The sequence below is a fragment of the Pseudophryne corroboree genome, chromosome 8 (assembly GCF_028390025.1).
Source record: "Pseudophryne corroboree isolate aPseCor3 chromosome 8, aPseCor3.hap2, whole genome shotgun sequence".
NCBI lineage: Eukaryota > Metazoa > Chordata > Amphibia > Anura > Myobatrachidae > Pseudophryne > Pseudophryne corroboree.
The window spans coordinates 425,095,552-425,116,488 of record NC_086451.1 but is presented as its reverse complement, the minus strand read 5'-3'; the positions used below and the strand labels follow the sequence as shown (position 1 = coordinate 425,116,488).

The following is a 20,937-nucleotide window of genomic DNA, read 5'->3' as shown; positions in this document are numbered from 1 at the left end:
TAAATACAGGGGGACCTCAGTAAAATTCTCCCCTCTATTTTTAAAACCAAGAACAGCTCAAAGAGCATAGGGCTGATTATGCTTAGGAGGGAAGACCCCTCACAGTTCCGTTTTTACACACCCTGTTACTGTTTCACGCAGAGAAGCCTGCACCGATATCACTAACCCATGCATACTTCTCCAAACACTCTGTCCAAAAGGTGGTCTATTTCAAACTACTATTTTGGTCCAAGTTTCCTCCATTTACATCCATGTTTGTATAATTCACACCCATTTTTGATAATATGATTCTTGGTAAAATTCCGTGATCTTGTGAGGTCTATGGAAAATCCGCCCGAGTTTGACCGATCGAATATTCATGTTCCCCCTTGCTTTGTACTCCTGTTTACCAAACACACCCATGATTTCTGTTTAGTAAATTTTTGAGTTCAAAAATACAAACATGTTTGCCAACTAGGGCAAACATGGAAGATAGTAAATTTACCCCGGACTGTCAAATCATTTTGGGAAGAAATCGTCATTGCAAGCGCAATCGCTAAGTCAACTTGGAATGTGCGTCATTTGAATGACACATGCGCTTTCATATGGTAATCACTTAGCTCCGTAAATATTGACATTGCGTACACTAGGAAAATATCACTTGCTACCACCTCTGCCTTAGGCCCACTCACCTACCATTTGTCACTTATTTACATCTCCAATCCAATGCTGCAGTTTTCCTCTGGACTCTAGAACAGACTGCATTTGCCCTAATTTGTCAGCCTTAGCCATTTTGCAACTATCCAGCCACAGATCTACAGCTACTGGTTTGCAAGTCACCTTGGCCAAGAACTGTAAGGATTGTCAAAGTCAAAAATATTACACTCCCACATTACACGTAAAAACCTAATTCAGAGTGGTCTCTGTGCATGCACGTGTTCTGCCTTGCGTGCGCATACTTGCACGCAGCGTACATGTGCTCGCGGGCTGTGCGTATTGGCGCGTGGTATGAGTAAATACGGTAGCATACGCATTCGCATAGAAAAGCCACAAAGACATATTCCATATTTTATTCACTTAGTGCATTATTTACACATAGTTCACACGCACCACACCAGCAACTTACACTTACTTAGAATGCACACCAAGGGAGGTATTCAACTTTACAGGATGCGAGGGGACAGAAATAGGTCAGAACATAGTGTTTGTTATCCACATGTACAGTAAATTATGGGCCACATTCCGATAGCAGTTTGCAGATAATCACATGTTCCTGCGCATATTTATGTGCAGAAATACAATAGTCATATCTCACTGTATTTACTGTACTCCTGATATTCGGCGGGAACCCAGTGGTGGATACCTGCAAGTATACCTGGACCAAGCATCGCCCACCTGTTCAAACCAACTTATGACCCCTCTCGTACTGTAAATGACCTGCCCTTTGACCTATGGATGAAGAGCTTACAGTTTCTATTGTTTCATGCTTTGGAATATTGTATAAAAGCCATGCCTCCTGGCCGGTCCCAGTCTCATTCTCTTAAGGTCATCTATCCTGATTGACTGAGGACCGGATCGGGTGGCGCAGGCGAACAAATGTATGTATTCATTGGTTGTAGCTTCTTCTCTGTATTAGTGTTGTATTTCTCTGTTATCCCCCTTTTAAGTAAACATTTGTTGCTGCTTTGGACCACAACATAACATACAAATACTGGTGTTGCATTCTGTTTCTAATAAGGGTTTAAGGTGTATTCGGCCACAAGAGTAGCTACATTGTGCTTACTACGTGTCGGCGTGCTTACGCAAACGTGCATTCATACACGATAGGGGTTTAGCGCTTACACGTAGCGGCCGCAGAGGCCCGATTCATTGTGCAACAAGGGTATTGGTATTTTCCTGAAAGTTAAGGGAACTTAACAGTATCTACATAATTTCTGTACTGCAATGGCTCTGTTTGACTGATAGCATATCATTGGGGCTTATGCAGTATAATTATATGAGTGTATAACCAGAGTAGTATTCTCTGAGGGTTGCAGCCGTGTTGTAAAAGGACAAGTGGGATCTCTCAGCAGTTAATTAAAAAAAAACAATTGGACAATCAGCATACAGGTAATTTCAACTTTAAATGTTACATTTTGTTATGTACTGTCTGAACGGGATAAGTATGATATACCGGCGGCTGGGATGCTGGCAGCGGTGTGAGCGGTATGAGGCCTCTTTCAGACTTGCTACGCTCGCCACGCTGAGGACTCGGTGGCTCGCTATGCTCGCCACAGGTTCTATTCCCACTCTATGGGTGTCGTGGCCACCCACAAGTGAGAATAGACCCTGTGCACCAGTATTCCGGCTGTCGGCAATCCGGATTCCGGCATCAGTATCCTGACCCCTGGGATCCCGACTGATGGCAAATTAACTGCATCCCGTTTGATCATGACTAGAAATAGCAGACGCACAAACAAAATTCTTAAAGTTACTGTATGTGTGCAATTGCTAGGAGCTTACGGGACAAAGTTCCAGAGCTAATTGCAATAATGACGGGAAGCAATTAGCTTCCCGACAAACGGGATCCGGGTGGTCGGAATACCGATGCCATAAGGAATGCCAGCTTTAAAATACTGACAGCCGGCATCCCGAACGTGCTCACAGCGGGGCGCACTTCCGTCCTGCCATGGGAGGGGGGGTTTAGGTTTAGGAAGCAGAAGGGGGTGAGCTGTAGGGTGCAGGCACAGGATGGTTAGGGTTAGGGACCGGTGAGGGAGGGTTAGGGATAGGAACATAAATGGGGAGGTTAGGGTTAGGCATCTAGTGGGGAGGGTTAGGTTTAGGCAGCAGGTTAGGGTTAGGCACTACCTGGTAGGGTTAGAGTTTAGCACCCACAAGGGAGGGTTAGGGTATGGAAAAGGTGAGGGATGGGGGGCTGCCGGGATTATAATGGATAGGATGCCGCTGTCCGCATACTCAGCACCGGTATCTGTTCCATCGGGAACACATATTGAACCCATAATGACAAGAGATATTTAGATATTGAGGCTATTACAGTCTTTTAAAGGAGAGGTTATAATCATGGGAGACTTTAGTCTACCTGATGCAAACTGGGAGGGGTCTTTTGGAAATTCAACTAGAAATTGTAAATTTCTAAATTCCTTACTGGGAGCATCCCCAAAACAATTAGTGAGGAAGCCCACTCGCAAAAATGCAATGTTAGATTTAATACTCGTAAATGGTGACAGGATATCACATATATGTGGGTACGAATCTAGTATCCAGTAACCATCAAGCAGTATGGTTTAATATAACAGCAGTGTCCAACTTGTGCCACACAAAAATAAAGGTGTTGGATTTTAGGAAAGCTGACTTAGCAAAAATAAGGAGATGTGTTAATGATTCGTGATAAGGCAGAAGTTGAGGAGAAAATGGCCCAGTCAGTTGTTAGATGGGGCAAAACATTTTCCAAGTATATACGTAAAATGAGAAAGATAAATGTGGAAGTAAGGAATAAGCGAGTTCCTACAGACTAGTAAACCTTTCATCAGTAGTAGGGAAAGTAATGAGAATACTATTAAAAGAGTTGTGGAATAGCTTAAATTCAAAAACTAACAGTATCCCAAACAGCAGGGATTTGCTGGGAGAACAAATCTTATACAACTTTTAGACAGAAAAATCTCAAAATCCCATTTTTTTCCTGGTTTTGTGAAACTGAGAAAAACCTGGGTTATTATTATTAACCCCCTTTCACACAACACATTTAACCAGGATTATTCCCGGGTCGACCCCTTTCAGACAGAACCCGTGTCAGCCCAGCAATAGACTTGTGTGTCATAAGAAATTTACTTTTTATGGCACACAGAGAAGGGGTCATGAAAAGTGGGTGGTGATTGATCACAGCATTGCATTAACCATAGCTGACGAGTAAATGCTGAGTAGCCCTGAGTTCTTGATGTTTTTTGACGTTTCACACAGCAAATGAGAGCCTGATGCAGCAGCTTGCACTGTGCTACCTGGCACAGCCTTATATCAAGAGGAGAAGGGAGCAATTTCTGGTGGAGAGGTCTGATACTCAACGCCGGTATTTGCACAGGAGGAGAGCCCTGATTTTGGGCAGCATTACATCTACCCTGAGATTTACCAGTGTGACTAATCAATCATTGTGGACCAGAGACCGCAGGCATGGACAAGCTTTCTGGGTGACCGTGGAAGCTTATCAGCCAGAGCAGTGGATGGCACACTTTCCGATGTTGCATGGTACGTTTTACTACCTGCTGGAACTTCTCACTCCAGCACTCACCAGGGGAAACACCAACTACCGCAAGACCATCGAGCCATGCAGGAGACTGGTGATTGTGTTGTGGTGGTATGCAACCCCGGGGGAATACCGCACCATCTCCTGCTTGTTCGGTGTTGGCATATCGACGGTGTGTGTGCTAGTGCGGGAAGTGACCCAGGCATTGCTGGAAACCCTTTACCACCGCTTCATCTCCTTACCAAAAGTTGAACAGCTGGATGATACCATAAAAGGTTTCCTGCAACGTAAATATTCCCAGTGTGCTGGAGCCATAGATGGGAGCCACATACCCATTATTGCCCCCAGAGACAACCCAGCCGATTACTACAGCTGAAAAGGCTGGCACTCCATCATCCTGCAGGCTGTAGAGGACCATAACTATTGGTAAGTAGTATGGTGTGTTTTAATGTGAGTCATATGCCATGATGTGTATTGTTAAACACAGCTAATATGTATACTGTTCAGTTTCACAGATGTCTTCATTGGCTGGCAGGGTCTTGCTCACGACTCCAGGGTACTTGGCAACTCTAAATTGTTCCAGATTGCAGATGAGAACCAACATGGCTGGTTGTTACCTAGAGAGGTAAATATATTTATTTTGATGGGTTATATTTTTCACAGCAGAATAATAATACAATAGATTGCAATTATGGTATAGGACCGGACTCTTACGTTGTATAGCAGGGGAGTTAAACTATAGCTGCTGTGGAACTAAACCTCCCAGCATGCCCCTGCCACAAATTTTCTATTTGGGGGTGCTGCATCTGTGGCAGGACATGCTGGAATGTGTAGTTCCACAACAGCTGGAAGCACGCAAGTTTGACACCGTTTTGTTTCACCATGGAATATGGGAAAGGTTTGCAGTGAGGATCCTCACAGCTGTGACCCAGAAGGTGGGTATGGATGGATGGAGGGTAGGTTTAGGCTGCGGAGAGGGAGGGTTAGGTGGTAGGGGATGGGTGGGAGGGTTTAGAATACTTGTCTCACCTATGTCAGGATTAGATTGTTGGTATTCCTAATTATTCCCTGTACTTTCCTGAACATTATGTATGCCACCTATACTATATATTATTTTTTTCTCCCATTACAGAAATCAAAGTTTGTTGATGGGGTGGAGATCCCGGTGCACCTTATTGGAGATGCGGCATACCCTTTGAGGTGTTGGCTCATCAAGGGCTTCACACAGCATCTCCCACTCTCTCCAGAACAAGTGCATTTCACCCACACTCTCAGCTCGGTCAGGATGGTGGTGGAGAACGCCTTTGGGAGACTGAAGGGGTGCTGGCGGTGTCTACTAAAGCGCAATGACAATGCCATAACCCTAGTGCCGGATGTGGTTGCTGCTTGCTGTATCCTCCATAACTTTTGCGAGATACAGAAGGAACACTTTTTACCGGAGTGAAATGTTAAGGACTCTGAACTGTGCGATACTCCGGTAGAAGCAACAGAAGCAGCCTACAAGGGGGAGATAAGTAGTGGCAGTGCTGAGGAATTCCGCATTACCCTCACTGCTAAATTAACTACTATGACACAGTAGAGGACACAAGGGATATGTGGCAAAAAAGTTTTGTTTTTATTGTTTTTGTCAAAAAGTTTTGTGGACTGCTATGCACTGTACCATCAGGACTGGTCTGCTTATTGGCATGTGGACTGCTATGAGCAGGGCCGTGTGAAAAAATATTCCCTGTGCCATCTAGATAACTATGCACTGCGCCGTAGTGAGTAGTATTCCCTGTGCCATCTGGACTATTATGCACAGGGCATTTTGGAGTAGCATTTGGTGGATTTACGGGGTTTGTTTCCATAAACTGCATGCCTCTGCTATGATGCTGGTTGTTAGAAAAATAGCCCTCAGAATAGTGAGGAGGATCTGCTGGATAAGGGTGTGGAGGTTGCGGATTGTGTAATCTAGACACCAGACCGTTAAGAAAGGACATCTGTGACTTTCTGTTTTCCCTAGAAATGCGTTCATGCATACCCACAAGTTGCGTGAGAAATTAATTTTGTTATTCTTTCTCGTTGTCAAAAAAGCCTAGCATCCTCCTGTGCCTGCAATTCAGCATCGGAATCTCGCAGGTGATAGACCAGAATTCTTGTCATTATGCGCGTAGCTTGCTCCATCTTTGAAGTTTTTTTCTTCCATTCAGGTACGTCAAAGACTAGAAATGGAGGGAAAACAACAATTTAAAAAAATCAAATAGCAGTGATGTCAGCATATACTGTATGTGCTTGAGGCCTTCTTCCTCCTGTGCACTAGCTTCACACTGCAACATATACATTTTGAGTATTGGTCAAGACAAAGATATCATATGTGAGTTATGGGAGTGCGCAATTGTACAAACACTGCATGCTATGCACTATGTTTTCTTTCTAAAGGATAAATCATGCTATTAGCATGTAGGTGTGGCCTATGATGTTGTTAGCCGTCGTTATTACTCATAAATGGTGCAACAGCTAATGTGACCTTCTGATATTGATGAAATACATGATAGTCAGGGACTGAATGTGTAACGCAGCATTTCAAAATAATAACAAGTGCGAAAAACATCATTGTGGAATACGACCCATACTATATACTGTATTTTAAATAAAACAAAAATTTTAAAGTGTGTGTAAAATAAAACAAAAACAACTTCCTGTTCCTACGCAACTTTGGGGTCTTACTCTGTGCAGAAGTCGGTGTCCCAGCCGGAGTACCTGTGCTGCTTCCACTGGCATCGACCTCAATAGTATTGGTGACTGGGACCCACACAGTAGCCATCGGATCGGTGTCGCTCATCTCAGTGGTGTCATCACAGAGCATAGGTGGCGTTGGTGGAATGAGGAAAAAAGAGTAGGGAGGGTCTACAAATTTGGCGCACAGCAGCCCGTCAACTGATAGAATACCTATGTAAAAATCACCGATTTTACCAAAACAATATATGGAAGACACAAGGAATGGTATACATCTATGGCCAGGGCGCATAAAAAACTTAATAAAAATAATAATAAAACTTAACACATCCCTTATCAATAAACGTGAGGAATCTTCTTCAAATGGTGTTGGTCTATGGATTCTTTCATTCAGGCGAATCTTCTCAAAATAACTCCCAGTTCATATTGAAATAAAAAGGAAAAAAAGAGAAGAAATGTGTAACACCGTTTTCAACCGTCAGAATCGAAATTCCACACAATGAGAGTTTTAAGGGCGTACCCCACTCACACAATAACAGGTAAGTGGGTTCTCATAAAGGTATCTTTATTGCTTTTCCTTCCCAATCCCCTCGTAATTAGGCGTGCCTGAATCTCACCCCAGATGGGGTACCATACAAATGTAAGGGTAGCGTCTAGGGCAATTTCAATGCGTACCCTAACTTACACAGAGCCAAGCTGGAACATTCATATAACGGTATGTTTATATTAATAAGATTCCTCAGGTGCGTACCCCAACTCACTCAGTAAGAGATGATTAACTCCTATAAAGGTTTCTTTGCCCAGATTCACCGGTATCCCTCTGGTGGATCAGAAAGAGAAGGAAACACTCTTTCTCCACAATGCCAAGCCAAAATAGAGACAAAGTTCCTTCTTTCCAAAACGAGTGTTTTATTCCAGACACAGTCCAAGTAATACAAAAAAATCACCACACTTGGCGACCACAAAAGATAAGATATTAAAAAACCCAAAAAAAAAATTTTTTCACAAAAAAATCCAGAGCTAAAATTTGAAATGATAATCAGCGTGATTATCCTCCTGAACAAGAACTACTCACAGTACAGGCGTTGGTGGAATGGATTGGCTGTTCTCCGGGGTAGCGCTTCGTGAGGATGCACAACTGGACGATGAAATGGTAATGGGATTAACCAGTGCAGAATTGCCAAAAACTTAATTGCACTGATCATAGTACGCCCACTCCATTCTAGCAGCACCACTTTTCCTCCTGTTGTGGTCGTTGACTTTGTTGTAATATTTTCAGAGAGCTTTCAATTAATTCACTACCTGCTGCTGTGTGCGCTCAGTGCCCCTTGAGGGAGTATGTAAATGCCAGATTAGCGCAGCCACTGCACTAGTGTCATAGAGAGCATAGAGAGTCAGATACGAGGACCAGTAAATCAGCTACTACATTAATGGCATATAGAGTCAGATACGAAGACCAGTAAATTTAGTGGTCAGATTAGACTAGGCAATAGCGGACCATAAATAACCTTTAGGATTTGTAATAGAACACAGGTGTGAGACATGAATCAATTTTGTTTTGCCTATTGAACAATACCAAATGGACTGATAAGATATTATTACTGACATTGCAGGTTAGAACACCCTGCACAGCCGTGCCGCTCTGCCTCTCTATTGAGATCTCCGGGATACGTGCCAGATAGGAATCCTTTCAACACAGCTTTTACCCATTAATATCATTGGGGTACAGCTTTATTGACACAGATAATATTGTACTTTGATTATCTACAGCACACATTTGGTGCGGGACACGTTGATTCCTAATTAACGGCACGTATTGACCAGCAGTAAAATTACATGAATCTGTTAGGAGTGTGCAACCCGCTATAATAAAGATATGTCTATCTGATTAAAATACAAGCACAGGAAAAGTGTAATTGAACCCCTGGCGCGCTAATCTACTAGATGCATATTAAAATGATGAATGTACTGTGGATAGTACAAAAAAACAATATTTATTAAAAACACAGTCCCCAGCTGGGAATAGACAAAACACAAACAATAAAATGTACATGTGAAAGGAGGTAGTTTAAGAAAGGGAATACCAGTGTTTTCATAAAGTGCTAAAGTGCTCAAAGTCCTTTGTAAAAGCAGATGAAATCTCTCACCATAGTGTGCAGCCGCGGTGGGCTAGCTTTGTGAGAAGTGGCTATGGTCCCAGGCTGAATTGCCCAGCACCACCGCAGCGAGCGTATCAGCTTTATCACTGGTTCCCGAATCTCCTCCAATTCTTTCCTTTATCCAAATAACGCGTTTCGGTCTTTTATTGGCCTTTCTCAAAGTTGGATAAGGGATATCATCCATGCAGGCTTTTTATTTCCATGCTAATTGCCATATCATGAGCAGTGATCCGTTACACCTGCGATTTCCGGGATCGTCAACCGGAAATGACGTAGATGCGTTCCAAATGCCGGGCCGGAAGTCGTTTTTGCGTTCCATTGTCCATATGTGGGTGATGCATACCAGATGCCTCGCCAGATGTAATTTTTGCGTTCCAATGGTAGATCTAACATCCGTGTATAGTCCCCGGAAGTCATACGTTCCAGGTACCACACCGGATGTAGTTTTTACGTTCCATTTGTAAATCCGTGTGTATTCACCAAAAATGAGGTGAATGCGTTCCAGGTACCGGATGTTGTTTTTTTGCGTTCCAATGGTACTTCCGCAATGTTCTCTTCCAAAAATGTATGCAGGTCAGACATCATTATGGGTGCAGATCAGAATATATTTTCCTTCACTTGTATTTTCAATTGATAGAATTTTATAAAAAATTACCCCATCTCTACCAAACTGGGTGGTACTTCATTCCCAACCTGTCCATCCCTATTACCAAGATGGGGTAAACTTGATTTCATATTCATGTCCATGTAATCGATCCGCATACACAAGGGGGGGAGAGAGAGATGGAGGAAAAAATATAATAAATAAACAATGAATTTGTTCAACAATTAGACAATTGAATAAAAAATAGTTAAAAAATATTTAAAAAATATATATGAGAGAAATGTAATAGAGTGGGAGGAGTGAGACAATAAATAATCATAAAAGAATCATAAAAACCATTTCAACTCAAAGTCGACGTTGAGGCCATTTGGTCTGATGGAATTTAGCATGTATATCCACTTCATCTCACTTCTCGCCAATCTAGTTTCTATGTTATTGCTTTTCCAGTTAGATTTGATGTGTTGTATACCCAAGTACCTCTTTATTTGACGTTCACATTTACCATGAACAGTCTTAAAGTGTTCTGATAGAGGATGTGTGTCAAGACCTTTTCGGATATTGTACACATGCTCTGCCACTCTCACCTTAAGTGGTCTCGATGTTTTTCCAATGTAGATGTACCCACATCCACATTCCAGAAGGTAGATCACATTTTTCGAGTGGCATGTTATAAAGTCATTGATTTTAAATGACTTTCCTTTATATTCAAATTCAGTGGTTTTTCTTGAGATATCATTTTTTGTGGTGGACTTGCACATAATGCAAGACCCACAGCGGTGGAACCCTTTATTGCACGACCTCACTGTACTGCTTTCTTGTAGACTACTTCGTACCACATGATCTTTTATGGACTTGGCTTTTTTGTATATGAAAACAGGTCTGGGTGGGAGATAACTCCCCAGAATTGGATCATCTAATAAGATACGCCAGTTGTTTTTAATTATCTTCTCGATCTTTTTATAATTACCACCATACTGAGTGATAAAAGCCCACTGGTAGGGATTGTCCACGCTGGCCTTTGTCTCCTTTTCTTTCAAAAGATCTCTCCTGTCGATTGAATCGACCATATTCTTTGCTACTGTCAATGATGCTGGATCATACCCTTTCTCCAGGAACCTATTGGACATTTCATCCATTTGTAAATTTAGGACAACAGGGTCTGTGCAATTTCTCTTTAAGCGTTTGTACTGGCCCACCGGGATATTATTAAGCCATCTAAAATGATGTTCACTATTAATGTGCAAATATGCATTTGAGTCCGTTGGTTTGCGGTGCGTCTTAGTGCAAATGATTTGATCTTGAATGTATACCTTCAAATCTAAAAAGGCCAATTCTTCTTTGCTCTGACTGAATGTTAAGACAATGTTAAACTGGTTACTATTTAAAATCTCTTTAAAAGCTTCCAGAGACTCATCATCTCCATTCCAGATGCAAAAAATGTCGTCGATGAACCGCCACCAGCACACCAGGCCCGCTCCCCGCCCCCTCTCATGGTCTATGGTGAGACTTTCCCAATAGGCCATGTAGAGATTGGCGTAACTGGGAGCGAACCTGGTGCCCATGGCGGTTCCCTTGAGTTGAAGGTAGTAAGACCCGTCAAAGTAAAAATAATTGTTCCGAAGGATAAAATCAATAGCTTCCACTAAAAAGGATTTAGTTTCCTCCTTAAAATCGCTTTTGTTTAAAAAATATTCAATGGCGATTTTTCCTTTGTCCCAATCTATTATGGTATATAAAGTGCTTACATCTGCACTAATTAAGGTGCTGTTGGTATCCCAGGATATCTTCTCTAGTTTTCTCAATATATCTCCTGTATCCTTCAAATAAGCACTAGTAGTGACTACCATAATCTGTAGAAAGGAGTCTACCATTGCAGAGAGATTGGACGTTATACTGTTGGTCCCGGTAATTATCGGGCGACCTGGAGGATGATTTACATCCTTGTGTACCTTGGGTAGCACGTAGATGGTGGGAGTGGAGGGATCACTTACATTGATGAATTCCTGTTCACTTTCTGTGATTGCTCCACTATCCACTGCCCTTTGTGTTAATACATTGAGTTTTTCTACAATGGTTCTAAGGGGGTCTGATTTTAATTTTTTATACGTGTCCTGATCTCCAAGCTGTCTGTACACTTCCTTTAGGTAGTAGTCTTTAGTCATAACTACCACTCCTCCCCCCTTGTCAGCGGGTTTTATGACAATTTTGTCATTAGATTGTAATGACTCCATCGCCTGGAATTCCTTTTTGGTGAGGTTCTTTTTCTTTGATCGTGGGATGGCCCTCAACTCCTTGGATACAATTGAATTAAAGCAATTGATACTCCCCCCTTTTATGTGTTGCGGGTAGAAGCTTGACTTCTTCTTGAATTTTGATACCTCAGTTTTTTCTCCCTTGTCCGATGGTTCTTTACTTAAAAAGAATTTTTTGAGGGTGATCTTTCTGATATACTTTTGGAGATCAATAAAGAGGTCAAATGGATTGGGGTCGCTGGATGGGGCAAATTTAAGTCCCTTCAGGAGTACACTTTGTTCATGCGGGGTTAGGATGTGGCCACTAATATTGAATATTTTACTTTGGGTTTCAGTGGTACATACAGAATCTTCTGTTTGTGTATTTTCACTGTTAGCTGTAACTTGTTTCCTTTTGGTGGAATTTTTTGTGTTTTTTTTTAAAATGCCCCCTCTTTTGCCCCTCTTGGTGATTTTAATACGTATATTGGTCATTCCCTCCTCGGGGATCTTCGTCCCCTTTCTAAAAAATGACGACTATCCCTCAAAGTGGGTAATTTCTCTCGAGTTGCGTTTTCTTCAGTAAATCTCCCATCTCTATTGTTATAGTTCGAATTTACATTTCCCTTTTTTGTTGTATATTTTGGAGTTTGATGGTAGCCACTCCTCTCATCGAATCTATCATCCCTCCCTCTTAAATAAGAATTATGGGGGGGTCTATCAAACGTTTGCCTTCTATCCCAATTCTGATAATGGTTCCTTTGGGTTAAATCACTATTTCTATTAATCGGGGTGTTGTGAATGTTCCTTCTAGAACCCATAGTTTTACCCCTCCATACTGGAGTGGGAGCAATTTGTGGTCTCCCCTTCTGTGATTTGATATTTAATTTGGTGGATTCGGATAGGATTCCCTCTTTAGGTATATTGCAATCCCTCTGAAGTTTACGTTTTTTCCTATTTTTTAACTCCTTGGTATCTTTTTCCAATTTATGTAGTATTTCCTTCTCTCTCTCCTTTACTTCTTTCGACTCTATATAAGGATCAACTAGTGCTTTTAAGGATTCTATTTCCTCATTAGTCTCCATTAACGTTTTCTTTCTCTCCTTTATAATAAGTTCTATTAGAGATAGGCTGCAGTGTGTGAGTATTTTCTCCCACTCTTTAGAAAAACCCTCATTTTCGTTGGTAAATGAGCATTTTTTTGATATCAATAGACCTTTGGGTACTAATTGATTGTTCAAATAATGTTCAAGTGTGGTCACCTCCCACCACAGCCTATTTTCTTTGATCATATATTTTTCTAGTTTATTTAAAACAGAGGGAAGATCTTCATCCTCCAAACATACTTCGCTGCAGGACTCCTCTAGGAATCCCTTTGATAGATTCTTTCTAGTTTCTCTATATGTAAACATCCCTGCTGCTCGTCTTTACTGATACCGTGTGCTAACAATTGTTCAAATAGAAAGATATGGTATTTTCAAATGAGCGCAGTAAGTAGAATGGTGCTGCCCAGGTTCAAAAACAATGGAGGTACACACAAATCTCCAACATGAAACTCAAGCACAGGAAAAGTGTAATTGAACCCCTGGCGCGCTAATCTACTAGATGCATATTAAAATGATGAATGTACTGTGGATAGTACAAAAAAACAATATTTATTAAAAACACAGTCCCCAGCTGGGAATAGACAAAACACAAACAATAAAATGTACATGTGAAAGGAGGTAGTTTAAGAAAGGGAATACCAGTGTTTTCATAAAGTGCTAAAGTGCTCAAAGTCCTTTGTAAAAGCAGATGAAATCTCTCACCATAGTGTGCAGCCGCGGTGGGCTAGCTTTGTGAGAAGTGGCTATGGTCCCAGGCTGAATTGCCCAGCACCACCGCAGCGAGCGTATCAGCTTTATCACTGGTTCCCGAATCTCCTCCAATTCTTTCCTTTATCCAAATAACGCGTTTCGGTCTTTTATTGGCCTTTCTCAAAGTTGGATAAGGGATATCATCCATGCAGGCTTTTTATTTCCATGCTAATTGCCATATCATGAGCAGTGATCCGTTACACCTGCGATTTCCGGGATCGTCAACCGGAAATGACGTAGATGCGTTCCAAATGCCGGGCCGGAAGTCGTTTTTGTGTTCCATTGTCCATATGTGGGTGATGCATACCAGATGCCTCGCCAGATGTAATTTTTGCGTTCCAATGGTAGATCTAACATCCGTGTATAGTCCCCGGAAGTCATACGTTCCAGGTACCACACCGGATGTAGTTTTTACGTTCCATTTGTAAATCCGTGTGTATTCACCAAAAATGAGGTGAATGCGTTCCAGGTACCATCTTGGTAATAGGGATGGACAGGTTGGGAATGAAGTACCACCCAGTTTGGTAGAGATGGGGTAATTTTTTATAAAATTCTATCAATTGAAAATACAAGTGAAGGAAAATATATTCTGATCTGCACCCATAATGATGTCTGACCTGCATACATTTTTGGAAGAGAACATTGCGGAAGTACCATTGGAACGCAAAAAAACAACATCCGGTACCTGGAACGCATTCACCTCATTTTTGGTGAATACACACGGATTTACAAATGGAACGTAAAAACTACATCCGGTGTGGTACCTGGAACGTATGACTTCCGGGGACTATACACGGATGTTAGATCTACCATTGGAACGCAAAAATTACATCTGGCGAGGCATCTGGTATGCATCACCCACATATGGACAATGGAACGCAAAAACGACTTCCGGCCCGGCATTTGGAACGCATCTACGTCATTTCCGGTTGACGATCCCGGAAATCGCAGGTGTAACGGATCACTGCTCATGATATGGCAATTAGCATGGATATAAAAAGCCTGCATGGATGATATCCCTTATCCAACTTTGAGAAAGGCCAATAAAAGACCGAAACGCGTTATTTGGATAAAGGAAAGAATTGGAGGAGATTCGGGAACCAGTGATAAAGCTGATACGCTCGCTGCGGTGGTGCTGGGCAATTCAGCCTGGGACCATAGCCACTTCTCACAAAGCTAGCCCACCGCGGCTGCACACTATGGTGAGAGATTTCATCTGCTTTTACAAAGGACTTTGAGCACTTTAGCACTTTATGAAAACACTGGTATTCCCTTTCTTAAACTACCTCCTTTCACATGTACATTTTATTGTTTGTGTTTTGTCTATTCCCAGCTGGGGACTGTGTTTTTAATAAATATTGTTTTTTTGTACTATCCACAGTACATTCATCATTTTAATATGCATCTAGTAGATTAGCGCGCCAGGGGTTCAATTACACTTTTCCTGTGCTTGAGTTTCATGTTGGAGATTTGTGTGTACCTCCATTGTTTTTGAACCTGGGCAGCACCATTCTACTTACTGCGCTCATTTGAAAATACCATATCTTTCTATTTGAACAATTGTTAGCACACGGTATCAGTAAAGACGAGCAGCAGGGATGTTTACATATAGAGAAACTAGAAAGAATCTATCAAAGGGATTCCTAGAGGAGTCCTGCAGCGAAGTATGTTTGGAGGATGAAGATCTTCCCTCTGTTTTAAATAAACTAGAAAAATATATGATCAAAGAAAATAGGCTGTGGTGGGAGGTGACCACACTTGAACATTATTTGAACAATCAATTAGTACCCAAAGGTCTATTGATATCAAAAAAATGCTCATTTACCAACGAAAATGAGGGTTTTTCTAAAGAGTGGGAGAAAATACTCACACACTGCAGCCTATCTCTAATAGAACTTATTATAAAGGAGAGAAAGAAAACGTTAATGGAGACTAATGAGGAAATAGAATCCTTAAAAGCACTAGTTGATCCTTATATAGAGTCGAAAGAAGTAAAGGAGAGAGAGAAGGAAATACTACATAAATTGGAAAAAGATACCAAGGAGTTAAAAAATAGGAAAAAACGTAAACTTCAGAGGGATTGCAATATACCTAAAGAGGGAATCCTATCCGAATCCACCAAATTAAATATCAAATCACAGAAGGGGAGACCACAAATTGCTCCCACTCCAGTATGGAGGGGTAAAACTATGGGTTCTAGAAGGAACATTCACAACACCCCGATTAATAGAAATAGTGATTTAACCCAAAGGAACCATTATCAGAATTGGGATAGAAGGCAAACGTTTGATAGACCCCCCCATAATTCTTATTTAAGAGGGAGGGATGATAGATTCGATGAGAGGAGTGGCTACCATCAAACTCCAAAATATACAACAAAAAAGGGAAATGTAAATTCGAACTATAACAATAGAGATGGGAGATTTACTGAAGAAAACGCAACTCGAGAGAAATTACCCACTTTGAGGGATAGTCGTCATTTTTTAGAAAGGGGACGAAGATCCCCGAGGAGGGAATGACCAATATACGTATTAAAATCACCAAGAGGGGCAAAAGAGGGGGCATTTTAAAAAAAAACACAAAAAATTCCACCAAAAGGAAACAAGTTACAGCTAACAGTGAAAATACACAAACAGAAGATTCTGTATGTACCACTGAAACCCAAAGTAAAATATTCAATATTAGTGGCCACATCCTAACCCCGCATGAACAAAGTGTACTCCTGAAGGGACTTAAATTTGCCCCATCCAGCGACCCCAATCCATTTGACCTCTTTATTGATCTCCAAAAGTATATCAGAAAGATCACCCTCAAAAAATTCTTTTTAAGTAAAGAACCATCGGACAAGGGAGAAAAAACTGAGGTATCAAAATTCAAGAAGAAGTCAAGCTTCTACCCGCAACACATAAAAGGGGGGAGTATCAATTGCTTTAATTCAATTGTATCCAAGGAGTTGAGGGCCATCCCACGATCAAAGAAAAAGAACCTCACCAAAAAGGAATTCCAGGCGATGGAGTCATTACAATCTAATGACAAAATTGTCATAAAACCCGCTGACAAGGGGGGAGGAGTGGTAGTTATGACTAAAGACTACTACCTAAAGGAAGTGTACAGACAGCTTGGAGATCAGGACACGTATAAAAAATTAAAATCAGACCCCCTTAGAACCATTGTAGAAAAACTCAATGTATTAACACAAAGGGCAGTGGATAGTGGAGCAATCACAGAAAGTGAACAGGAATTCATCAATGTAAGTGATCCCTCCACTCCCACCATCTACGTGCTACCCAAGGTACACAAGGATGTAAATCATCCTCCAGGTCGCCCGATAATTACCGGGACCAACAGTATAACGTCCAATCTCTCTGCAATGGTAGACTCCTTTCTACAGATTATGGTAGTCACTACTAGTGCTTATTTGAAGGATACAGGAGATATATTGAGAAAACTAGAGAAGATATCCTGGGATACCAACAGCACCTTAATTAGTGCAGATGTAAGCACTTTATATACCATAATAGATTGGGACAAAGGAAAAATCGCCATTGAATATTTTTTAAACAAAAGCGATTTTAAGGAGGAAACTAAATCCTTTTTAGTGGAAGCTATTGATTTTATCCTTCGGAACAATTATTTTTACTTTGACGGGTCTTACTACCTTCAACTCAAGGGAACCGCCATGGGCACCAGGTTCGCTCCCAGTTACGCCAATCTCTACATGGCCTATTGGGAAAGTCTCACCATAGACCATGAGAGGGGGCGGGGAGCGGGCCTGGTGTGCTGGTGGCGGTTCATCGACGACATTTTTTGCATCTGGAATGGAGATGATGAGTCTCTGGAAGCTTTTAAAGAGATTTTAAATAGTAACCAGTTTAACATTGTCTTAACATTCAGTCAGAGCAAAGAAGAATTGGCCTTTTTAGATTTGAAGGTATACATTCAAGATCAAATCATTTGCACTAAGACGCACCGCAAACCAACGGACTCAAATGCATATTTGCACATTAATAGTGAACATCATTTTAGATGGCTTAATAATATCCCGGTGGGCCAGTACAAACGCTTAAAGAGAAATTGCACAGACCCTGTTGTCCTAAATTTACAAATGGATGAAATGTCCAATAGGTTCCTGGAGAAAGGGTATGATCCAGCATCATTGACAGTAGCAAAGAATATGGTCGATTCAATCGACAGGAGAGATCTTTTGAAAGAAAAGGAGACAAAGGCCAGCGTGGACAATCCCTACCAGTGGGCTTTTATCACTCAGTATGGTGGTAATTATAAAAAGATCGAGAAGATAATTAAAAACAACTGGCGTATCTTATTAGATGATCCAATTCTGGGGAGTTATCTCCCACCCAGACCTGTTTTCATATACAAAAAAGCCAAGTCCATAAAAGATCATGTGGTACGAAGTAGTCTACAAGAAAGCAGTACAGTGAGGTCGTGCAATAAAGGGTTCCACCGCTGTGGGTCTTGCATTATGTGCAAGTCCACCACAAAAAATGATATCTCAAGAAAAACCACTGAATTTGAATATAAAGGAAAGTCATTTAAAATCAATGACTTTATAACATGCCACTCGAAAAATGTGATCTACCTTCTGGAATGTGGATGTGGGTACATCTACATTGGAAAAACATCGAGACCACTTAAGGTGAGAGTGGCAGAGCATGTGTACAATATCCGAAAAGGTCTTGACACACATCCTCTATCAGAACACTTTAAGACTGTTCATGGTAAATGTGAACGTCAAATAAAGAGGTACTTGGGTATACAACACATCAAATCTAACTGGAAAAGCAATAACATAGAAACTAGATTGGCGAGAAGTGAGATGAAGTGGATATACATGCTAAATTCCATCAGACCAAATGGCCTCAACGTCGACTTTGAGTTGAAATGGTTTTTATGATTCTTTTATGATTATTTATTGTCTCACTCCTCCCACTCTATTACATTTCTCTCATATATATTTTTTAAATATTTTTTAACTATTTTTTATTCAATTGTCTAATTGTTGAACAAATTCATTGTTTATTTATTATATTTTTTCCTCCATCTCTCTCTCCCCCCCTTGTGTATGCGGATCGATTACATGGACATGAATATGAAATCAAGTTTACCCCATCTTGGTAATAGGGATGGACAGGTTGGGAATGAAGTACCACCCAGTTTGGTAGAGATGGGGTAATTTTTTATAAAATTCTATCAATTGAAAATACAAGTGAAGGAAAATATATTCTGATCTGCACCCATAATGATGTCTGACCTGCATACATTTTTGGAAGAGAACATTGCGGAAGTACCATTGGAACGCAAAAAAACAACATCCGGTACCTGGAACGCATTCACCTCATTTTTGGTGAATACACACGGATTTACAAATGGAACGTAAAAACTACATCCGGTGTGGTACCTGGAACGTATGACTTCCGGGGACTATACACGGATGTTAGATCTACCATTGGAACGCAAAAATTACATCTGGCGAGGCATCTGGTATGCATCACCCACATATGGACAATGGAACGCAAAAACGACTTCCGGCCCGGCATTTGGAACGCATCTACGTCATTTCCGGTTGACGATCCCGGAAATCGCAGGTGTAACGGATCACTGCTCATGATATGGCAATTAGCATGGAAATAAAAAGCCTGCATGGATGATATCCCTTATCCAACTTTGAGAAAGGCCAATAAAAGACCGAAACGCGTTATTTGGATAAAGGAAAGAATTGGAGGAGATTCGGGAACCAGTGATAAAGCTGATACGCTCGCTGCGGTGGTGCTGGGCAATTCAGCCTGGGACCATAGCCACTTCTCACAAAGCTAGCCCACCGCGGCTGCACACTATGGTGAGAGATTTCATCTGCTTTTACAAAGGACTTTGAGCACTTTAGCACTTTATGAAAACACTGGTATTCCCTTTCTTAAACTACCTCCTTTCACATGTACATTTTATTGTTTGTGTTTTGTCTATTCCCAGCTGGGGACTGTGTTTTTAATAAATATTGTTTTTTTGTACTATCCACAGTACATTCATCATTTTAATATGCATCTAGTAGATTAGCGCGCCAGGGGTTCAATTACACTTTTCCTGTGCTTGAGTTTCATGTTGGAGATTTGTGTGTACCTCCATTGTTTTTGAACCTGGGCAGCACCATTCTACTTACTGCGCTCATTTGAAAATACCATATCTTTCTATTTATCTGATTAAAATAGTTACACAGGGTGCTCCTCCAACACAAATCGAATAGGTTCTTATTGAAATCTCATTCTTGTTAGGATCTCCTGCTCTGTGCTGCCACGTCGCCATGGCAACCGTGAGGCAAGTGTTAGCGCAGTAACCTGAGCGCAGCTGATACTCCGGTCTGGGTTTTTTCTGTGTAGTGATTACAGGCTCTGTGCACGGCAGGGAATCCGGCGCTGGTTTTGTGCTCACAGTCTGTGAGGTCTGAGTGGGGTATGGACAGCACCTGCTATATAAACCATCCTCTCAGGCTAGGCAAATGCTGCTGAATCTTTGTTTGTTAGTCAGTTCCAGAGAGTTAGCTAGTACTGTGTGACTTTGTATTTACTTGTTGCTTACTGTGAATAGGCCTTGGGATTCGGTACTTCATTCTGCCAATCCGGACCTAGCAGTAAGACTGGAGTCAGTTGTTTATCCTGCTGGGGTTCTTTTGCTATTCTGTGAACCCAGCAGGTTTGCGGCTGTACTCTCAGACCTGCTTGCTTAATCCTCCCTCACTGTGCAGGGCGTCCAGGTGTCAGTTTAGTGGCAGTAAGCTGAACCTGTGCCCTGCAAGTGGGGGTTAGGATTGTGGATACTCTCCTTGTGTCTATATTTCTATCTCTGACCAAGGAGTTTATTCCCACACCCGTTGGTAACCTTTTGGGTTTTTTTCTGTTGCTCTTAGCAACATCATTTCGGGTGCTCCACATGTTAAATCACTACATCTCGCTTCATTGTCTGCTCTATTCCATCTGAGCATTTCTGACACTAGGGAGACACCCAGTTCCTGAGCCTTTGGATTTCTCCATTCACTTTGTGTTTATTAGTTATTCCATCACCTCCTGTGTATGTTATGTTATACTGTCTGTGAGTTCTTTTGCTTCGCATCCCTCTCTGTTCATACACCGGTATACTCCTG

The 20,937-nt window shown here is 41.5% G+C and overlaps 1 pseudogene; it reads left to right on the top strand.

Annotated features, from left to right (window-relative positions):
• LOC134949909 (vomeronasal type-2 receptor 26-like) overlaps positions 1-20,937 on the top strand; it is a 1,108,520-nt pseudogene that overhangs the window by 1,528 nt on the left and 1,086,055 nt on the right.